Raw genomic sequence first — 20514 nt, forward strand, 5'->3', positions numbered from 1 at the left:
ACCCTCTGCCAGTGAAAATGGAGCTCAGTATTGTGGCCCACCAGTGGCCAGCAGAAGTGGCAGTAGATTCGGACAGTGAGGAGGTTGGGGAAAAATATGGGTCAGTCCTGGAGTCTGGGGAAGGCTCAACAAGGGTTCTGCATCCAAGGCAGAGAGGAGGCCAGGGCCATCTGGCAGTTATCAGCTGCCTTCGGAGTCAGACATCAGCAATGCAGAATAACAGCTGGAGAGTGTTGCCAGTGTGCGCATGTGCAAAGCTGCCAGAAGACAAGAACAATTAAGATACCGAGGTCGACTTGGGAGTAAGGCTACACAGAGGTGGGTTCCTGCTGGTTTGGAGCAGTTCTATAGAACTGGTAGTGGAAATTTCCCTCAGCTTGCTAGAATGGCTAGCTGGATACAGCCCCAAACCAGCTCCTCAGTGGCAACCTAGGTGCCACCATTTTTCTTTTAACTTCTGCACATGCGCAAAAGCTGTTTTTTTGCTTCTGCACATGTGGAAAAGCTAGGGTTTTAGCTCTACACATGCAACACACATGTGAAGTGCACCTGCACCTGTGTGATATGACCGTGTGGTACACCATGCATGTGAACCTACGCAGCACATGAGGAAGTGAACCGGCAACAAGGTAAGTCAGAACCCACCCAAGGCCCATCTTAGAGATAATTGGCCCATCCCATAAGAAATAAAAGTGGAATGAATGGGTGTGGGCTTTTGCAGGAAAGAATGAGTTCCTTCGGTCATTGCAAGAGTGGAAAATTCTGTTTGTGCCTCTAATAGACTCTATGCCAAGGTTTTTATGCCTGCATTTGGAAATTAGTTATCTGGCAGCCTTCGAAGTGAGATAAGGTTTGTGTTGATAAATATTCCTCTGAAAGACTGTTTACCAAGCCTTGCGGACTGTGAATGAAAGGAATTCAGAGTTGTGTAAATAAAAGAAGTTTTACCAGGACTAACGATCTGCTTCATGCTTTCTAAGAAAGCCTAGGTCAGAACACCTGGGAGGGCCACAGGTAGCCCTCCTGAGCTCTGTTTTTGCTGGCACCATGGGTCAGTTCTTAGCCCCGTGGGCCAGATCTAAGCACCCCGTGGGCCAAATCTGGGCCATGAACTTTGAGTTTGACACCTCTGCTCTATACCAATGACTGAACCTCAAGAGAACTATCTGTTAAAGTTCTGAAAATTTGCAAATGTTACAGTGGTCATTGGCATCATTCAAGACAGTGATGAGTCTGCATCTACTATAGATGGAAGGTGGGACAACTGGCCTTGTGGTACAGCCAGAACAATCTGGAACTGAATACGGTTAAAACTATAGAGATGAGATTGGGCAGGACAGATACAAGACTACACAAAGAATAATTGTAACTGGTCTGCCCTCCATAGAAGACCTATATCAGTGAATGGCAACCCTTTTTTTCCTCAGGTGACAAAAGAGCGTACGTGTGCACAATCGTGCATGTACAAGTGCCCACACCCATAATTCCAAGTCCTCAGAAAGGGGTGGCATAAAAGTTCAATAAATAAATAAATAAATAAATAAATAATTCAATGCCTGGAGAGGGAGAAAACAGCTCCCCCCTCCCGGAAGCCCTCTGCAGCCAGAAACAGTCTGTTTCCCAAATTTTGGTGGGACCAGTAGGCTCATGTTTCACCCTCCCAAGGCTCCAAAGGCTTTCCTGGAGCCGGATGAGAGTAAAAACATCCTCCCCAATCCCCCCGGAGGCTCTCTGGAAGCCAAAAACTCTCTCCCGGATCCTCTGTGCGAGCCAAAAATCAGCTGGCCGCACACACATGCACGTTTATTTTATTATTTATTTTATTTATTTGTCAAACAATTATAGGGTGATAATTTGTACATATTAAATATTAGATAAGTAATGATAAAAAGTAGACAATAGGACAGGGACGGTAGGCACAATGGTGCGCTTATGCACGCCCCTTACAGACCTCTTAGAAAGGAAGAGAGATCAATTGCAGATAGTCTAAGGTTAAAGGTTTTGGGGTTAGGAGTAGAATCCACAGAATCAGGTAGTGCATTCCAGGCGTTGATTACTCTGTTGTTGAACTCGTATTTTTTGCAGTCAAGTTTGGAGCGGTTGACATTTAGTTTAAATCTGTTTTGTGCTCGTGTGTTGTTGTGGTTGAAGTTGAAGTAGTTGTTAAAAGGTAGGACATTTTGGTATATGATTTTATGAACTATAATTAAGTTGGAACGGAGACGATGGAGTTGTAAGTAGTCTAAACCAAGAATTTCAAGTCTGGCCGAGTAATTATTATTATTATTATTATTATTATTATTATTATTATTAATTAGATTTGTATGCCGCCCCTCTCCGTAGACTCAGGGCGGCTCACAACAGTGATAAAAACAATACATGATAACAAATCTAATAATTAAAATCTAAAATAATAGTTTTACATTACAAAAAAACCCAAAAAAACCCCAATATATAAAATACATACACACAGTCATATCATGCACAAAGTTACATAGGCAAGGGGGGATGTCTCAGTTCCCCCAAGCCTGACGACAGAGGTGGGTTTTAAGGAGTTTACGAAAGGCAAGGAGGGTGGGGGCAGTCCTAATCTCTGAGGGGAATTGATTCCAGAGGGTCAGAGTCACCACAGAGAAGGCTCTTCCCCTGGGTCCTGCCAGACGACATTGTTTAGTCAACAGGACCTGGAGTAGACCAACTCTGTGGGACCTAACTGGCTGCTGGGATTCGTGCGGCAGAAGGCGCTCTCGCAGTAAGGTATTTTGTTGTGAAAAGAGGAGTGAAGGACTCTTCTTGTGAAATATTTCTGGACTCTCTCAATTGTGTTGATGTCAGATATGCAATTTGGGTTCCATACAGGCGAGCTGTATTCTAGGATTGATCTGACAAATGTTTTGTAAGGTCTTGTTAGCAGTTCAAAATTACCAGAGAAAAAGCTGTGAAGGATTAGGTTAACAACTCTTAAAGCCTTTTTGGCAATGTTGTTGCATTGGGCTCTAGGACTTGGGTCATTGGATATGAGTACTCCAAAGTCTTTGACAGATTGAGGGTTATCAATAAGTTCAATTCCTCCAAGTTTATATTTAGTATTCTGATTCTTTTTGCCAATGTGTAAGACAGAGCATTCAGTGGTGGAGATTTGAAGTTGCCAGGTTTTAGACCATTCTGCTACGTGGTCAAGGTCTTTTTGAAGGGTAGCAGCATTGTCGATGGTATTAAATAGTTTGACATCTGCAAAGAGAATGCAATTGCTAGTGATGCAATCGCAAAGATTGTTTATGTATAGTATGAATAGTGTGGGTCCTAAACACTTGAGGGACACCACTGTTAACAGGAGCAGGAAGAGAAGTGGCACTTCCTATTTTGACGTTGGAACTGAGCTAGGACAATGGTTCACGTGCCAGTAGATATGGCTCTGCATGCCACCTGTGGCACCCATACCATAGATACGCCATCACTGATCTATATATTGCATGGATCAGAAGTAACACTTTAGAGATATCTGCAGACCCCTCACAGCCTGGCCATAAACTGTTTCAATGCTTTTTCTTGTGACAGTGCCAAGACAACTACATACATGGACAGGTTTTCCCTCATGTCATTACTCTGTTGATCACCTAATTCTCCCAGTTCTGTCTTATTTGTTTGTATATATCAACCCATACACTGTTGCTGTAGTATTATTATTTATCCTTTTTATTATTTTATTTCCTCCTTTATTGGTACATTCTTCTCTCTGTTGCTTTGCAAGTACACTGAGTGATTCTGAAACAGAGACAAATGCCCTGTGTGTTAATAACAGTTGGTCAAATAAAGCATCCCATTCAATTCAATTCAATGGGAAAAAAGTAAAAAGCTAAAAGTGGCGAAAGAAAAAAAAATAGAAGAAAAATAGCAGTAAAAAGTATAAAGATATAAGGAAATGACATCTGATCTTCCTCACAACAGTTGTAAGTACAATTATACCTTAATTTATCTCCCTAAAGTTACATCTCGATTGTTTTCTATTCTCATCAAAACCTTAAGTTACAAGTTCATTTCTTTTCTTTTTATGCAAACATTTCCATAAAAAATTTCCAGTCGCTAGGTCATATTTTCTCAAGGCAGAAGGAACCATAGTGTGAAATTCATTTTCTACAAGGCAAACAAACTTCTGATACAAGCCAATTGTTATTGCAATCCACAAATCAGCCAAATAAAGTTTCCTGCCAAAAGCAACTGCCACTAAGATGAACTTTTGCACAAACAAGTAATTGGTATGTATGCATAATGTGTAACAAAGAACTTGTTTTTGAGTACAAAGTGTGCAGCATCAAAGCTTGCCTAAGTGTTTCACACTAATATTTTTAATTGTTTTCATTATAGCAAATCATTCTTCTCCTTCTCTTTCATTGAAATAATATGCTCTATTATTCCATAAAATAGCATTAAATATATATACTGTACAATTTTTTTTTATTTTTGTTGCATTTGTCAATTTTTAAATTTACTTCACTATCATCATCATTCTAGCCATTGTCTACCTACTGCAAGATGAAGGACTCTTCTGCATGTTTCCAACCAATACTATCCTGAGCTTTTGTTTGCCAATTGGCCCTGCAATATTTGCTGATGTCGTCACTCCATCTCTTTTTTTTAAAATTATTTTATTTACAAATATACAATAAATACATATACAGTGATACCTCGTCTTACAAACGCCTCGTCATACAAACTTTTCAAGATACAAACCCGGGGTTTAAGATTTTTTTTTGCCTCTTCTTACAAACTATTTTCACCTTACAAACCCAAGCCGCCGCTGGGATGCCCCACCTCCAGACTTCTGTTGCCAGCAAAGCACTCGTTTTTGCACTGCTGGGATTCCCCTGAGGCTCCCCTCCATGGGAAACCCCACCTCCGGACTTCTGTGTTTTTGTGATGCTGCAGGGGAATCCCAGCAGCACAAAAATGGGTGCTTTGCTGGCAAGGGAAGTCCGGAGGTGGGGTTTCCCAGCGAGGGGAGCCTTAGTGAAATCACAGCATCGCAAAAACACAGAGGTCCGGAGGTGGGGTTTCGAGGACTTTGGTGTTTTTGCGATGCTGCAATTTCATTGATGCCCCCTTCACTGGGAAACCCCACCTCCGGACTTCCGTTGCCAGCGAAGCGCTCATTTTTACGATGCTGGTATTCCCCTGCTGGTATTCCCCTGCTGCATTGCAAAAACACAGACGTCTGGAGGTGGGCTTTCCCATGGAGGAGAGCCTCAGGGGAATCCCAGCAGTGCAAAAACAGGCACTTCAGCTGGCAAAAGGGGTGAGTTTTGGGCTTGCATGCATTAATTGCTTTTCCATTGATTCCTATGGGAAACATTGTTTCGTCTTACAAACTTTTCACCTTAAGAATCTTATCCCGGAACCAATTAAGTTTGTAAGACAAGGAATCACTGTAATTGTAATTGACAATGAAAACATTCCGAGTTACAGAAGATAATAATCATGTCAGATTATAGTCTAAAAAATATACTTTGACAATATACCAAGACAAATAAACAAAAAAGTCGATAAACATACAAACATACAAAAGAAAGGAAAAAAAAGAAAGGGAAAGAGTAGGTCTTTTTTGTGAATGCTTTTTATCAAGTGGAATCCATTCTTTGACTACCTTGCTCCACCTGCCATCAGTTCTTCTTGCTATGTGAGCTTCCCATTTCCTTTTCAATTATTTCCCAGTTTTGATGGCATCGAATATTTTCATGTGTTGCTTCTCTGAGGTCCTAATAAATAACTCCTAATAAACAACTGGATTTCTTTGAAACTTGGGTTGAAGCTAATTCAAGTGATGGCAAAACTTTTTTTACTCGGGTGCCAAAAGGGTGCAAACATGCACAATAGCGTGTATGCGCATGGCCAGACCCATAATGCAATGCTGTCTCCCCCATATCCATGCACAACCACCACACCCTGCACTGCCACACCACACATACGCGCAGGGACATTTTTTTGCCATCCCCAAACATTTCTGAAACCTGGGGAGGGCAAAAAAATGGCCCAATGGGCCAACCGGGAGTTCATTTCCGAACTTCCAGTAGGCCCATTGGGTCTGTTATTCTCCATCCACAGGCTTCAGAGGCTTTCCTGAAGCCTCTGGCAGGCTGAAAATCAACCGGCCAGTGAGGGCATGTATGCTGGAGTTGGCATAGGCCAATGCTTTGTGTGCCTTCAGATATGGCTTTGCATGCCATCTATGGCACACATGCCATAGGTTCACCATTATGGAATTAGGACATTGGTTGGAACCCTGACAAGGTCTTGCTATCTTGTCTTGTAGGATGAGCAGTATTTTTCTATGGCTCTTTGCACCACTCCTAACTTCTGCATTGATTGTGCAGTTAGAAACATAGAAACATAGAAACATAGAAGACTGACGGCAGAAAAAGACCCCATGGTCCATCTAGTCTGCCCTTTTACTATTTCCTGTATTTTATCTTACAATGGATATATGTTTATCCCAGGCATGTTTAAATTCGGTTACTGTGGATTTACCAACCACGTCTGCTGGTCATGTTTCACTGGAATATGTTAGAACAGGAAGCACAAACTGATCGAAAACTTTTCTCTTCATGCACAGCGGGATGTTATTCTTGAAAATTATGCTCAACTTGCCAAATTCCTGTCAACCACATATAATATATGCCTTTCAATTTTCTTTTTTGTATCATCTTCATTATTTATTTAATCATACAATATAGTGGTACCTACAGTAGCTAAAAACAGTGACATGATTTATGGTAAACTCATGTTACTGATTTCAGTGGCAACTAATTACAGCTACTGTACTTTGGCAGAAAGTTTTTCAAGTTGTATTAATAATAATTCTAAAATTATTTGGAATCAACTCCCCCTGGAGATTAGAACCGCCCCCCCCCCCCGCCCTTGCCTTTTGTAAGCTACTAAAAACCCACCTATGTCGCCAGGCATGGGGTAACTGAGTTACCCCTAGGCTATCGTAGATTTGTGAATGGTATGACTGAGTAGTTTGGTTTTAATAATGGGCTTTTTATGTGCTTTTTTAACATATTGGATTTGTGATATTGTATTCTGTTATGAGCCGCTCTGAGTCCTAGGAGAGGAGCGGCATACAAATCTAAAAAGTAGTAGTAATAATAATAATAATAATAATAATAATAATAATAATAATAATAATAATAGAAACATAGAAGACTGACAGCAGAAAAAGACCTCATGATCCATCTAGTCTGCCCTTATACTATTTTCTGTATTTTATCTTAGGATGGATCTATGTTTATCGCAGGCATGTTTAAATTCAGTTACTGTGGATTTACCAACCACGTCTGCTGGAAGTTTGTTCCAAGGATCTACTACTCTTTCAGTAAGATAATATTTTCTATAATAATAATAATAATAATAATAATAATAATAATAATAATAATAATAATAATAATAGAAACATAGAAGACTGACAGCAGAAAAAGACCTCATTATCCATCTAGTCTGCCCTTATACTATTTTCTGTATTTTATCTTAGGATGGATATATGTTCATTGCAGGCATGTTTAAATTCAGTTACTGTGGATTTACCAACCACGTCTGCTGGAAGTTTGTTCCAAGGATCTACTACTCTTTCAGTAAGATAATATTTTCTATTATAATAATAATAATAATAATAATAATAATAATAATAATATATAATAATATAATAGTAATAATAATAATAATAATATTTATTTTATTTATTTATTTATTTTAATTAGATTTGTATGCCGCCCCTTTCCGTAGACTCGGGGCGGCTCACAATAAATTGATCATTTAAGCAATAAATATTAGGCTTTTATCACCCTTGATATTATCTCTACATGTTATACATCTGACTTTCTCCAGTTCTGAAGCATTCATATTCTCAAGTTCTGATTCCCTCCCCTGGATTATTAAGAGCAAATCACTGTAGCAGCCTACTGCAAACTTTTAAAATAATAAATAATCTTCTTGCGTTTTTTATTTTTAATCATAAATAAAACCCCACTGATAAAAGAAGATTAAAAATGTTTTCTTTACTTCATTAAGGCAAAGGAATTGTTTAAACATATGTTCTCTTCAATAGCAATTGCTATTTTGGCAGCTGTTCCTCATAAATACACATTTTTCTTAAAATTTATATTTACAACCTTCATCTTATTTGCAGCCTGATCACATACAGGTTTATTCAAACATTTCTTTCATATAACTTATGCACGAAGTTGAATTCTTTAAAGTCATACTGTGCCCAACATTATGTCTGCATTTAAACAAGCATCCTTTATTCATTTGTTTTTATCTGTAGAAAAAAATAACCATACGAAATTAATCTTGATCATCTTGGTTTTCTTGTTTTTCTGCTGAAAAACACTTCTTTCTAAGTGCTCTGTGCCATTAAAACTATCCTAATTACAAAACACCTTTGAAGATAACTATCATTCAAGTAGGAAATAGTCACGATCAAAAACAGTGAAAGTTTCCATTCTGGAATTTGTGTTTGGGTGTGTGTAGGGGGAATGTGTATGTGTAGGGGGAAATAGGTTCTTCTTTGTAGACACATACATAGGCACATGTGTATACGCGCAAGCATACATAAATTTAAAGCATCAAAATTTCTATACTGCACATATGCAGTTATAACAAGTAGCTTAAACAAAACAAAATCTTATATTGTACTTCTCTTACCAATCTTTTAGCATAACATGGCTATAAATCAGATAATTTCTATATGAAGCATCTCCTTCAAGATTCAAATCCAGCCACACCACTCATGCAATAGCAAAATGGCTATAAATTATAAATACAGATTTGCCAACAGCACATATGTTACTTTGGTTAATTTGTAAATTAACCCTCATACTGGAAATGCATGAAAAATTATGAAATGGTACAAAATGGATTAAAAAAATTAAATAAGGAAAAGTTGACTGTTTATGTATAAAAACAGAAATTGATTCAAAAAAGGCTAAAATGTTTTTGCTGATTTTCAAATTATATGAATTATAATCATTCATCTGTTTGTAAATTTATGATAAAGTGTAGCTTTAAAAACAGCAAAGTACCTCATTTGGAGAAACATTCCATCCTATGCAAATTAACTGCTGGATTTAATCTGCAGTCATCTGAAAATGAACTGTCTATGTGCCCTTAAGAAAGTACAATGTGAAAAACACTAAATTAGAAGTGGATCAGAAGAACATGCCCTATGCTTTGAATAGTGAGTAGGAAATTAATGGAAATATTATGGTTGCTTTATGTCTCATAGATTCAGTGTCTTGTCTGTTTGGTGTGTTCTATAGCAAACTTATTTCCAAATAAAAATGAATAATGTTGCAGGTAGTATTATTATTCTTTGGATTAAATTTAAGTAGACTGATAAAATATACCAAGACCAGACATTATTTCCTATATTCAATTGTAACATCTACAATTTTATAATTAGACAATGTCTAATAAATAGAGGCAGGTATAATAAAACCTCAATAGCTGAGCAAAACACATGGTGATGAGGAAGTAAAAGCTACCTCACATGTCCTATTGCGCTTCAAATTCTACAGGGACATCAGATCAATGTATATGCTCCCTCTATTAGAAGGAGAAATTTCTAGGGAGATCAGAAAATTTCTTTATGAACCATCTCCTTCAAGATTCAAATCCAGCCACCACTCATGCAGTAGCAAAATAAATATCTAAAGAACTCCTTCTTCATGTTACTACAGTAATTTGCTTTGTTAAATAAATAAATATCTAAAGAACTCCTTCTTCATGTTATTACAGTAATTTGCTTAGTTATTTTCCAATAATTTTTAGAGACTGTATTTATTTTGATGTTTAACTTTTGTGTTGGCTTGTGACCAAAATAAAGATTATTCTGATGAATAGGAACTGCTATGTATACTGACTTAAGCTTCCAAGGAAAAATCTAATATAAATTGATCAATAATTATAAACAAATTCCATTTGTTTGTTTGTTTGTTTGTTTGTTTGTTTGTTTGTTTGTTTAGTACGTGCCCAAATCCTAATGATCAAGATCATTACAACCATCTATTAAAATCAATTTTAAAACATATACATCTTTCATTCTGGTTGGATCTCATAAAGGTATAATACTGAGATCAATTCAATTCAATTCAATTTATTAGATTTGTATGCCCTAGGCCTGCTGGAAGAGCCAAGTCTTCACTTTTTTACAGAAGGTCAATAAGGTAGGGATAGTCCTAAGCTTGGGGAGCAGGGAATTCCAGAGTTTTGGGACAGCCACAGAGAAGATTCTCTGCCCACCAGTCGACATTGCTTAGTTGACAGAACCTGAAAAAGCCCGACTCTGTGGGATCTTACCGATCATTGTGAGCTATGCAGTAGGAGGCAGTGCCTAAGATAACCTGGTCATAAGCCATGTAGGGTGTCAGGGCTTTAAAGGTAATAACCAATACCTTGAATTGCGTCTGGAGACTAACTGGAAGTCAGTGCAGCTCGTGGAGAATTGGTGAAATGTGTGTGTACCTAGGTGCATCCACAACAGTTCACACTGCTGCGTTCTGGACCAACTGCAGTCTCTGAGCATTCTTCATGGGTAGTCCCTTAAATTTATTTTATTCTTATTTATTTATTTGTTTGTTTATTTATTTATTTATTTATTATTTAGATTTGTATGCCGCCCCTCTCCGAAGACTCCATGTTCACCATGTTATAATAATGATAATGATAATGATAGTAGTAATAATAATTTAATTATCAAACAGTTATTTATTTTGTCATCATCACCACCACCACCACCACCACCACCACCACCATCATCATCATCATCATTATTATTAACTTTATTTTCCAAAAGAATCCAAAATGGCTTCATATTGATAGTATTCTTTTATATATTATTAGTTATATTTCATATTGATACAAAAATACAATAATAGAATACTGTATGTTACCTTTGTATTTATATTTGTACCTATTTTTCTCTTCTTAGGTGAAGGATGACAAAATAAATAACTATTTGATAATTAAATTAAATTAAGTTAAATTTAAATAATTAAATTAAAAATTTGAATGACAAGATTACAAGCACTCCTTTCAAAAACGTCAGGCATTTTGTTTTAAAAAATGAAACATTTAATGCATTTAAATGAATGCATAAACAAGGCATACTTTCCTCTCAAAAAGGTGCACTGTAACTGAAGCTATAATTCCGATGTTATGAGGTTAAAACTGTTGCTTCGTTCCAAGAAAGCACCATAGATTGAATTTGTCATTACTTTATCTCAATTTAAGTTAGATTTTTGGACTATTTTCCCTAGCGTGTCTGTTAAAACTAATATCCAAGCCTAAAGCATTGATTTCATCTGATATTTAATATAATTACAAAATGGAATAGTTGATTAGGTTTATTAAGTAATTTACACTTTTTAAAAGGATAGGACAGATTTGTAAATAGAACAGCACCATTTGTTTTGAAGAGAATTTTGTATTTAAGACACATGTTTTACATGGAATTTATAAGATTATGATAAAATTATCCTTTCTTTAAGACAAGAACCAGATCTAAAACACGGATTTGCACTAATTTATTAAAGATTTAAAGCCTATCTCCAAAGCTGCCTAATGCTTAAACCAATTTAGGTATTGGGGTGGTTTTTTTGCAAACGTTAACATATGACAAATGCTTACATTTAGTCACATAACAGATATTCTGCAAATATGTGCGTATGTGTGCGTGTAAAAAATGTACAGATAGCAAAACTTAAGACAAATTAAATGTTATAATAAAATGAATGTATAACGTAATTTAATGAAAAATCTAATGTATGTTTAAAAATGTAATGTATTTTTCTAGGCACTTATATTCAGACAATCACGCATGTCTTAATTTATCATATGATACCAATAATACATCAAAATATTAATTGCAAAATTGATCCAGAATTTTTGACTCTATTATAATAAGAAGTGACATAAAGAAACATACTGAACAAAACAACTAGAAAAGTGGTTATAAATTTGCTATAAAGTAACAGGCAATCTGAAGCAATTCAATTTCTTTCCAACACTGTTAACAATAAAGAAATCTAATATTAGTTTAAGTCTAACATAAGAGATACTTTTATTTTTACTTCTAGTTATTTCCCTATTAATATCTTAACTTGACTTATAGTTACAGTACTGCAGATATATATATATATATATACCTGTAATAATTCTTGCATTATTTACCTTCATATATGCGTCTAACAGGCATGTATTTTATTGAACATTATATTAATCTTTTTCAATGTTATGCCTTTGAGGGACAGTTACTCCAAATAATAGTAATAAGGCAATAGCATCAAATAGATCACATAAAATAGACCACATCTTTGTCAAGTAAACAAGAAACTGTCTTCTGGCCAGTTGGCATAAACTGAAGGACTAAAGTAAAGGAGGGCAAGCATCCTTGTAGATGTTACGAGTCTATGGAGAGGGGCAGCATACAAATCCAATAAATTATTATTATTATTATTATTATTATTATTATTATTATTATTATTTCCTTTCAGACTGAACAGCAAGAATCAAAATGGCAGCCCTAGATTTAGAATTATAATTGTAGAAATATTTTTAATTTTTACAATACCAAAATATAATTGGCATAATTTAATAGAAACATAATAAGTGGCTCAAATAAGATTATACCTAATATGTTATTATAATTAATGCAATAATGAGTTATGATGCCCAAAAATTTCAGAAGGAAATCTTATCAAGCTCTATCTAAAGTTATCTAATTTTTAAAGATATTTTAAATATATTTCTAATCCACCCACCATAATCATACAATTAATGTGGATTAGAAAGCACAATACACATTTGGTGACTGTAAAAATACTAATTTGTGTGTGCGTGAATGTCTATGTCTACCGGTATGTAGTAAAACATATCAAAATATGTCTAAGAAATATTTCCAAAGTTCTGCAGATTTTGTAATAAAAATACAATACTGTATTGTATTGTGATTGTATGCCAGTATCAAATAATATTTCTGCTTCACAATATAAAAAATACTCTTGAAAGATTTCTGAACTAAAATATGTCCTTCAGATTATCCCATATTTCAGTTCATTGTCATTCTAAAAGAAGCAGAAAAGGCTAATAATCTTTAACCTGTCTGTTTTTTTTTTAAAAAAATCCCTCTATACTAAAAATGTTATTTTAAAAAAGGTGAGAAGGGTTCAAAAGAATATTTCCTGTTAATAATATGGATGATAAAATTTATAAATCATTGGTATAAATGACTATTTATTTTACATTTATGATAGGAACATTAGACAATCACACGTATATACATTTCTAGAAACATAGGTTTTAGCCATATATAAGTTAAAAATAGTTGCATTATAAATGCAATATTGTAACGAACTACTACAATTTGATGCCAGAAATGTAAAAAATGAAGATGGAACTATTAACCATTGTTTCATTCAGTGCAATTGTCTTTGAATGTTTATAAGTTAAAGCTACTGTAAAACACGGTTTGGTCCTGCAAAGATTTTAATAAGAACCAGGCATCATGAATCTATTTGCACCATACTTCTCTGCCTTCCAAAGTATTATCACATCCAATTCAACATACTAATTTTGACCTATAAACTTCTAAGTGATTTGTAATCTCAATAAGATGGAATGTATCTTCTTGTGTGAACCTGTTTTCCTCTCTTTATAATCTTCAAAAGATTTTTTTTTTCTTCCTAAGGCCCTCAGTGAAAAGTTTGAAGGTATCCATGGAATAAATGCCTTTTCATTATGGTCTCCTGGTTTTGAAATCTCTTTCCTTTACACCTGCTACTCTTTTTTGGTGCCATTTGTCTAGGTTTATTAATTCCTGTCTCTGATGCCTGATATAGCTTTTATATAATATATAATAGTTTTATATAACCAATGTTATAACTGTTATATAATAAGTGATATATTTTAGTTTCACTATTTTGATATATTCTATCAATTTGTTTCTACATGCTGTTTCTAAAATGTGGTTTCCATTGTTTTAATTTTATTCTAATTTCTTCAACGTCTCTGTATTTGAAACATCTGGAAAAAATAATGAATGTTAATAATAACGTATCTTCACAATCTGCATTAAGTGACTGTACAAGTTGACTCTGTATTCACATTAATATCCTTGAGAGTTGAATTATTCAGGTTCCTGAATGCCTCTTCTAATATGCATTTCAAAATTATGCTATCTAACATAAAAACAGGTTTAATGTTATAGAATTATTCTGTATTTACATTATCTTTTCTCTAAATACATTTCTGGATAGTTCTTTAATATCATATAATATTAGACATACAACTAAGACTTACACATGTTTATTCAAAAATAAAACATCTATGTTCATAGGATTACATTCTAAGACATGTTTTGAAGTAATCCTATTAATAGTTGCACTTATTTCTGAACAGACATGCACACAAATGGTCTAATCAAATAGAAATGTAGGTGAAAAAATATCTGAGATAAAATCTGATACTATCAATTTGGATTCAGTTATCAACATTTTAAAAGGAAAAATCTAAGCCACTCAAATGAATCTGAAATCATTTTTACAGAGTTGAGCACCGAAAGTAAACAACCAAATCCTTTAAAAAGATGTTATGTTTGGAATTTGATCCCATATTAGCACTATAATTCCCCTACACCATTACTGCTTCAAAATTAAACAGATTACCTTTTTAAAACAATTTTTATTATTAGCATCTATATCATTCTTCAATGAAAATGTCACATACTCAGGTTGGTGCATTGTTTGTTTTTAAAAAGTGGTCAAGAATAAAAAATAAAGCTGAAAAGCTGCATACAGAACTTCTGTTCCTTATCTCAGCCCATCTTTCCACTTGTTTCAAAAAGAGCATTGTCTCTACCTACCCATTTCCCCATTTCTCAGTGGCATTGGCAAAACATTGCACTGATCTGTATCATTGACTAATCTAACTTGAAGAAAGTAATGGTATCGTTGATCATGGAAGCATTACATAGGTCCTGTACAAAGAGTACAGATATTCACCAATTATATATTAAGATATTTAAAAGTTCTATTTACAAATAATGAAGAGATATTTCACAGCCACACTTTCAATTCTGTTAAGCCATAAATAATTACTTATTTAATTATAATTAATTTTCACTTCTTCTATTAGCACATGTTCTATTACTTTGCTTTACTGTGACAATTTAAAGCAGGGTTGTTACCAAAGTCAACTGCAAGACTAATTCCACTAGAATTTCAAAATGTGCATGAGTGAAAATAATTTTAAAATAATCTAGAAAAGCTTATTTATTTATACAGAACATATGCTTAATAATTTATAATCTGATGCAGCAGGTCTGTTCAAATCAGGACATTTTTTAAAAGATCTTATTTTTATTTATGTGTGTGTGTGTCACATCAAGCACTACAGAGTACTGCACACCAAGACAACTAGACACAAGAACAGTTTTTTCCCGAACGCCATCACTCTACTAAACAAATAATTCCTCAAAACTGTCAGACTTTCTACTAAATCTGCACTTCTATTCTACTAGTTTTTCTCATCATTCCTATCACCCATTTCCTCCCATGTTGACTGTATGACTGTAACTTGTTGCTTATATCCTAAGATTTTTATTAATATTGCTTCTTCATTGCTTATTTGACCCCTATGACAATCATTAAGTGTTGTACCACATGATTCTTGACAAATGTATATTTTATTTTATGTACATTGAGAGCATATGCACCAAGACAAATTCCTTGTGTGTCCAATCACACTTGGCCAATAAAAATTCTATTCTATTCTATTCTATTCTATTCTATTCTATTAAAACATTGTAGAAGATAAAACTGAATTTAATCCCCAGAGTCTTCGGAGAGGGGCGGGCATACAAATCCAAATAATAAATAAATAAATAAAATCAACTGTTACTGAAAGTTGGAAAAGAAGCCAAAGCATTGAAAAAAAAATATGAAAATGTACATTGCTGAAACTATTTTGGTAGTGTTTTTAAACAACTGATTACACTTCAACTTCATAGTTTAGATTTTGTTTTGGTCAGGCTAAGATGATGATTTAGAAGGACGCAAGTGCCAATATCCAATATCTTCTAAGTAGTTACGTTGCACAAAACTTTGGAAGAAAATAACTACATTCCTAGATAGATGGAATGGTAAGAACTTAACATTAGATATAAAGGTCACTCTGCCTCTTGTCTATTTCTCTTCTTGATTACTCTGCATTTCTTGCTTTCCCTTTTGCAACAACTTTCTGAATACAAACCTGCCACCCAAGTCTGGTTGTATTTTATGAAAAATTCTACAGTAGAAATAATAAATGGTTCACTTTAGGAAAGGACATGTTTACTGTTGGATGAAAGAAAACCAGCGTAGTAAGAAAACCTTCCATGCACCAAAACCCGAAAAGCTTTTAGACAGGAACCTTCTACAAACTTCAGAAGCTTCTACAAAAGCCTAACAGGGAGCCTTTGCTCAGTTCCTGGTGTGTTACATCAAATAAACCGCAGCAAGTGGGAAGGGACAGGACAGAAAGTAACTTTGGAGTGAAGGGAAATAATGAAACCTTGTTGAGCGATTCTGCAAATCCCATAGAAGCAGCCTCACACCACCAACTGGCAGAGGAAAAGATGAACTCCGGGTTGCTCCTTCTCTTCTTCTCCCAGTGGCAGGCACACAGTTGTTAGGGAAAGGATCCCAGGTGAAGACAATCAGGATGAAGACCGGCAAGGCAGAATTGTCTCATCAAAAGAAATGTGAAAAGCCAACAAAAACCGCAAGAACATAAAAAGAGAAATGGTGCTACTCTGCGAGTTGGGGGGCGGGGGGGCAACCAGGTTTCATAAAACTTTACAGATTGAAATTCTGAAGAGAGATCGGACTGTCTATTAAAATGAGAAACTCCTCCTTTGGGTCCTGTGACGCTCAATCTTTTTCAGAGTTATGTGCCGGGCAAATACACTGCTCAAAAAAAATAAAGGGAACACTTAAACAACACATTATAAGTGTAAGTAAATCAAAGTTCTGTGAAATCAAACTGTCCACTTAGAGAGCAACACTGATTGACAATCAATTTCACATGCTGTTGTGCACGTTCAACTCTGTACAGAACAAAGTATTCAATGAGAATATTTCATTCATTCAGATCTAGGATGTGTTATTTGAGTGTTCCCTTTATTTTTTTATTTAGCAGTATATGTACTTTCCAAAGAACCTAATGAATTGGTTGCTATTAGAAAACTGAAGAAAGTGGAGAAAAGAAAGTGAGGAGAGATCCTATAGCCACGTATTTTACAAGTTTCCAAAGATGCTGCATCTTATGTCTGACCTCCTCTGGAATCTGCAAGGCTTCTAACCATTTCCTGGAGTGGCGAATGGGGCCAGATTCTTCTCCGTGGACTCTGGAGAGAGAATCAGGAGAGGAGCAGACCAGGCACTCCTTGCGCCCCAAAGCCAACCAATAGTAACTGCAACTGCAACAGTTACAACGATGCAACTACAGTACTGTATTCTAAAGCATCGGCGAGACCCCCGTCTAAAGGCTCGGAGAGGGGCGGCATAAAAGTCCAATAAATAAATAATAAATAAATGTTAAATACAGACGGCCAATGTGGATTCAACTATAACTGTCTCATAATTCCCTTAGCCGCCCGAGCCAGGCGACCTAGGATAGCCCGGAGCTTCTCTCTGCTACTGTTGGAGCGCCCCCCACCAACGAGCGACCCCGGGGCGAGCGAGCGGAGCCTCCTCCAGCCACGGCCGCGCGGGGAAAACCTCGCCCGGCGTCCCGCTTACCTGAAGGGCCAAGCCTCGTTTGGCCCGCGCCGACCTTGCCCGAAATAAATCAGGCAGTGAGCCTTGACTCCGAAGGAGGACAGAGCTCGCCCGGAGCTCCTCGCCTGCCAAGAAACGGCGGGAGAAAGCTTCCTTCTAAGTCCGTAGACGACGACGCCACTTTGCGTCGAACTCGCCGCTCGTTTGCTTTGATTTTGTTCCTGCTGTTGTTGTTGTAGTTTTTGGCGGGCAGAAGGAGGGCAGACGAAGACCGGTTAGATTGTTCCCATTCTTCCACTGAGGAAAACTCTCCAAAGAGGGCGGGGGGAGAGACTTAGGCGATTAGCGCTAAGAGGGGAGAGAATCTCTTGGGAGCGACGGCCAGCAATTGAGTTTATTTTAACGTTTAGGCCAGTCGAGAGGGAGAGGCGTTTGTCCGCGCGAGTCTTAGTAATTCACTGCCTGCCCGGCTGGCTGAGTTGGACATGTGGTGTTTCGCCCTGAATGTCACTTGAGCGCAGCGTGGAAGAGAGAGAGAGAGCCTCTCCCCACCCCCTAAGCCCGAGGCACAGCCCCCTGCTGCTCTCCCTCCCCGGCCCGTTGCCACCACACGCGCTCCCTCGCGCACACACGGCGCGCGCAGGACCGCCGAGCACCAACCAGGCGCCGGCGCAACGCCCGGCCAGGTCCGCTCACACGGGTGCCTTTTCTCTCCCGCGCCACAGCTGTCTCGGGCGATACGGGGGTGGTGTGTGGAAACGCAGCCCACCCCGCGCGCGCTGATAGGCGGCTTTACCTCAGGCGCGGAGAAAGAATCCCGCAAAAGCCTTTCTTAAGCTTGGGGCGAAGAACTGTTAGTTTGACCTCTTACTAAGAAGGTTCTTGTAGTACCTGTGGCAACTTTCCGTCCCCTGTCCAATTGTTTCTCCTTATCCCATTTATCTTTTCTTCCTTTCAAGTTTGTTCACCTATACTTTTATATCTTTTCTTCAATTCGTTTCTTTAGTTATATTACTATGTATCTATTCTCTTCAGTGTGTATTATGTATTGTACTAAATAAACAAACAAACAAACAAATAAATAAATAAATAAATCTTGCTCCAATGCCACTCTTCTGGCCCAGGCAACTGGTAGCAAGCAGGTGTTTTGAGATATATACTGCTCAAAAAAATAAACGGAATACTCAAATAACACATCCTAAATCTGCTTCCTAAGTGGACAGTTTGATTTCACAGAAGTTTGATTTACTTGGAGTTATATTCTGTTGTTTAAGTGTTCCCTTTATTTATTTTTTCCAGCAGTATATAATCAAGCGAAAGGATATGCCTGTCCAGGACATGAAGAGGAATTATTGTAGCTAAAGGACTGAAGCACAGAATAAGCCAGCATTTTCTTGCACCTGATCAGCTTCCGTGTTTCTCCTGTTCCCTTCATTGGGAACATGATTTTGATTTTAACTATGAACAAAATTGCTGTTCCCTTCAGCGCTGATCCATGGTTGGTTTTTTTTACAAGGAGATGCTAGAAAAAGATCTGGGACTTTGGCATTTCAAACATCAGACCAAATAATTGAAACTTCATCCTGAACCTTTTAATTTTTTTATTTATTTTGTCAAGTACATATTGGTCATATACAAAGAAATAACACTTTGTATACCAATATCATGCATAACAAACATATATTGGTACTAATAAGAGAGAACCTACTAGGAACTACTCTCTTATCATTTCCCATTTTAAAATTAAAGTGTTCAGCCAATCTCAGGAGGGAGAGGGAGGGAGGGAGGGAGTTACAGAGAAAAAGAGAGAGAGAGAGAGAGACAGATCAACATTTAAGAATCAAATTTGATTTCATTCATGTGATAAGTATTTCACCAGGTTCCATAAAACAATTCTACCTAAGAAGTTTAATAAGTTTCACCTAACAGAACCCAATTTAGGCTTTGAGCAAGCCTATATTATTACAGCTAATTTTATCTCAGTAAGTCTTAAAGCCAAAATATGTTCAAAGTAAAATAGAAAAGCCAGACTATCACTTTGCATAACCTCAAACCATAGTATAATTGAAAAGCACTAAACACAAACAAGATGTTTACGCTTGTGTCATCCACTTGTTTACTGCAAGCACTTTTCAGTCCAAACAAAAATGAATTATTAGTGTCACTCCACTCCACAGTTTTATGATTTCAAATATTCACACTCAGTGTCAAGAGAAAAAGAAAACGATGACACCAATAGCTAGGCCACACGGGCTACCTTTGAAAAGTGTTCAGAAACTTCAGATCGTGCAGAACGTGGCCGCGAGACCCATCGTGGGGCTTCCCAGATTCGCCCACATTTCTACAACACTCCACGGCCTGCATTGGCTGCCGATCAATTTATGGCCACAATTCAAAGTGTTGATTATGACCTTTAAAGCCTTACATGGCATTGGACCAGAGTACCTCCGGAATCGCCTGCTACCATACAAATCCCAGCAACCGAAAAGGTCCCACAGAGTTGGCATTCTCCAGGTCCCGTCGACTAAATGTTGTTTGGCGGGCCCCAGGGGAAGAGCCTTCTCTGTGGCGGCCCCGGCCCTCTGGAATCAACTCCCCCTGGAGATTAGAACTGCCCCACCTTCATCTTTTGTAAACTACTTAAGACCCACCTATACCACTAGGCATGGGGGAGTTGAGACACCTTTCCCCCAGGCTTTTTTATATT

The 20514-nt window shown here is 36.8% G+C and overlaps 1 protein-coding gene across 1 annotated transcript in view; it reads right to left on the reverse strand.

Moving 5' to 3' along the window:
• Positions 1 to 18433, reverse strand: part of NDNF (neuron derived neurotrophic factor) — a 33817-nt gene extending 15384 nt beyond the window's left edge. The window contains exon 1 of the mRNA XM_070756628.1: positions 17829 to 18433. The gene's annotated coding sequence lies outside the window, so the exon portion shown is untranslated. The remainder of the gene's footprint in view (positions 1 to 17828) is intronic.
• Between the last annotated feature and the right edge of the window lie 2081 nt (positions 18434 to 20514).

Source organism: Erythrolamprus reginae, chromosome 7, assembly GCF_031021105.1.
Source record: "Erythrolamprus reginae isolate rEryReg1 chromosome 7, rEryReg1.hap1, whole genome shotgun sequence".
Taxonomy (NCBI): domain Eukaryota; kingdom Metazoa; phylum Chordata; class Lepidosauria; order Squamata; family Dipsadidae; genus Erythrolamprus; species Erythrolamprus reginae.